The sequence below is a fragment of the Monodelphis domestica genome, chromosome 2 (genome assembly GCF_027887165.1).
Source record: "Monodelphis domestica isolate mMonDom1 chromosome 2, mMonDom1.pri, whole genome shotgun sequence".
Classification (NCBI taxonomy): domain Eukaryota; kingdom Metazoa; phylum Chordata; class Mammalia; order Didelphimorphia; family Didelphidae; genus Monodelphis; species Monodelphis domestica.
In genome coordinates this window covers 399168692-399172489 of record NC_077228.1, presented here as the reverse complement: position 1 = coordinate 399172489, position 3798 = coordinate 399168692, and positions in this window count along the sequence as shown.

The following is a 3798-nucleotide window of genomic DNA, read 5'->3' as shown; positions in this document are numbered from 1 at the left end:
ACAGAGGATCTTTACCTGCTACTATCAATAACAGAAAATAATTACTATTAAAAAGATTATTTGAGAGAGTCCCTAAATGATTTTTACCTGTGGGTAATAAACTGAGGAGGAGAAAGGAGACTAAGGAAATGGGTAAATAATAAAGACTCAGAGACAACAAGTTAGAAGATATGGGGAGTGGCGCGAACTCCGATATTATTTCCCACTGAGAGCTAATGGGAAATATGAGGAATAAGAAAACACGTGGGGAGTAACAACTCCTTAATGCCTCCTATGGACAAGATAGTCTGAGAATTAATGGGAAGCATGTGGGTGACATCGTCGCAAGGAAAGAAAATAGGTGGGGAGTAACAACTCCTTAATGCCTCCTATGGACAATGGAGTCTGAGCATTAATAGGAAGCATTGGGGCAACAACATCGCAAGGAACAACAGGAAAAGATAGGACAGAGCACTTTGAAGATACAGGGAAGTAAGAGTTAAGAGGAGAGGAGGGAAGAGAGAAGATTTGTGCTTGTTCCCCAGTATTTATTGGAGGTTTTTAGGAATGTGGACTAGGAGGAGATCAACCCATACATAACATGGCATAGGTCTAAAATTGGTTGAATTGACAATGATGAGATCAAAGAGGTGGAGATTAATCCAACCTGCGCTTTGCAAATGAATGTACTCCAAGCCAGGGAAGTGTGGCTGTCAAGGCCCAGCCCATGAATTTGTCCACCCTTTGCTAGTCCTTTGGACTGTAACTTCTATTCAGCGATCATTAAATATTCTGACCACGTATCTGGTAAATGAATATATATGATACAATATCAATACATCAATCATACTTTCCAGATGCTAACATACCTGGTATGCTACACTGACCATCAGGAAAATTGGCAAATTGGATAGAGCATTGAATTTGAAGTCAGGAATACGTGAGTTCAAATTTCACCCCAGACAGTTAGAACCTGGGTGACCCTGTTTACAGTTATTTTCATTAAGAATGCTTGGAAATATTCTATTTGACTAAATGACCACTTTTTCCCCCTGAATGGTTTTAGTCAGTTTTGATGAGTAGGTAATTCTTGGTTGTAAACCTAGTTCCTTTGCCTTCTGGAATATCATATTCTAAGCCTTCTTTTGCTTTAATCTAGAAGCTTCTAAATCCTGTGTAATCCTGACTGTGGCTCTATGATATTTGAACTGTTTCATTCTGGATGCTTCCAGAATTTTTTCCAAAACCTTGTAGCTCTTAAATTTGGTTATAACATTCAAGGGAATTATTATTTGGGGATTTATTACAGAAGGTTGTCTTTTAATTTTTATTTTACCTTCTTATTTAAGAATATCAAGGATGTTTTTCTTTGATAATTTCTTATAATATGATGTCTAGGCTTTTAAAAAAATTATGACTTTCAGGTAGTCCAACAATTCTTAGATTGTCTCTCCTGGATCTATTTTCCTTATCAGTTGTTTTTAGTGAGATATTTCATATTCCATATTTTCATTTTGTTTTATTGTTTATCTCATGAAGTTATTAGCTTCTATTTGCACAATTTTAATTTTTAAATAATTATTTCCTTCCATGACTTTTTGCAATTCCTTTTCCATTTGGTCACTTCTACCCTTTTAACCATTTGAGCAATTCTGCTTTTTTAAGCTGTCATTTTCTTTTTGATGTACTTTTTTTTACCCTCCTCCATTTTTCTTTTGCCTCTCTTATTTGATTTTTTAATTCATTTTTGTCCTCTTGCAGAGCATGAAATCAATCCTTATTTTTCTTTGAAATTTTGCATGGGGCCACTTTGATCTCATTGTTCCCTACTGAGTTTGTGCCTTGCTTTTCTTTGTCACTATAAATTTTTTTTTATGGTTAGGTGTTTTTTTCTCCTTTTTTATTGTTTTGTCATTATCCCACCCCACCCCCCTTTATTAACTTTTATTTTTATCTTAAAAGTGGGCTCTCTTCTTAGGGTAGAGAAGGAAAACTCTTAAACTTCAGTTTTTTCTTGCTATTACCCTCATCTATAGTTCTGGGTTTCTGCAAGTTTTATTTCTCATAGGGTGGTATGATGACCTGAGGGCTGAGAGCTCTTGTAGTCACTTTTCTTTGAGGATTCAATTTTCTTTAGGGACTGTTTCTGGCTTACAGGACACATAGCACTGTGATCTACTTTGATTTGGGTTTTGGGGCCTCTGTACAGGCTGGAACAGGGCTCTGAGCCTCCTCTTGGGCTAGCACCAGCCAGGCAGGGATTGCTTTGCTCTGGGGTTGGTCTGGGGTTTGCATTTTTATTGCTGATTTGGGCAGGAGCTGCAGACCTCACTCGGGGCTGACACCAACCCAGTGCCCTACAGATTGCCCTATAGTGCAGCTTGGGGCTTCACTGCAAGCTTGAACAGGCCAGACACCACAGACTTGGGGCCTCACTTCAGGGTTGTGCCAGGACTTTGAACTTCAAGGGGTGGATGTGGAGTTCTCTGCTATTAGCTTAGTCAGAGTTCCAGGATCTTAAAATGGCTTGTGCCCAGGTTCAGAACATGGAATAGTAGGTGGGAGGGTGGATGGCTTCAGTCTTCTATGCACAGTTTTATTTATGGTACTACTCTTATGCCAGTGAAATAGACCCTTTCTGCCTACTTTTCAAGTTGGAGAGTTACTTCACTCCATCTCCTTGATGGTCCTATGACTCTGGTATTCATTTTAAGGAGCTATTTTAAGGTTGGTTTAAGAGGATTCTCAGAGTGATTCCAGCTTTCCTTGTTGTTCCTCTGCCATCTTCTAGCTGTGTGACCCTGGAGGAGTCACTTGCCCTGTTTTCTCACTTTGCTCATTGTAACATGAGCTGGAGAAGGAAATGGCAGACTGCTCTAGTATCTTTGAGGTCATGAAGAGTTGTACCCAAATGAAAAATGGCTAAAAAGATGACCTTGACTTTCCCTTATATCTGATTATATTGGCTTCTTAAGTAATTAATAGAGTTCTATGATAGGAGCATGATCCAGTTGAAGGAGTGCAGAATTTAGTCAGAGGATTTGGGTTTGAATGCTGGTTCTGCTGTTTAGCTATTCATGTAATTGTGGGCAAGTTTCTCCTTCTCTAGTCCTTAAGTTCTTCATTTATTTAAAAAAAAATGATGTGTGTAGGGGAGAGGTTGGATCAGATGATCTCAGAGGGTCGCTTCCAACCCTTGCTTTGTGTTCTACATAATTTTTTTTCAAACAACAGAATAGGGTCCAAAATTGTCTCGAGAAATCACATGAAAATCTGTGAAAAGAAATTATCTAATGGCTGCCATAGACAGAAAATATTTTGTTTTGCTTTCTTTCATGCAAAGAAAAATCAGTAACTCTTTAATCCAGGCCTGGTTCATAATGAAATTCACTTCACAAATTAAAAAAAAAAAATTCAAACTTTGTTACAGCTTCTAAGAAAAACTAGTACTCCCTTTCACTCCACCCTCCCTCTAAAAGCTTTGTCTCCAGATGTTAGTTAGTATTTATTTTGCAATGCTTATTATGACAGACCAAGCCATTTACGTCTTAAAGACGCATTGGTCTATGTATTTATAGAGAGACAGCTCCTTGAAGTGAATACAATTTGCTTTGGGTGTGGGCAAAGCTACATACCATTAGAAATGAATGGGTGGAACTTGCTTCCTCCAGCATGTTCTCCATTATTGCTTTCGTTTCCTTTCCTTATGGAGACTTTGTTTTTTGTCCCATAAGGTTTAGCACAATTAACTTTAGGGGGGAAAAATGAGTTAAGCTTTCACAGGGAATGAAAGCAGCACTGGAATGGTGGAGTTACTGG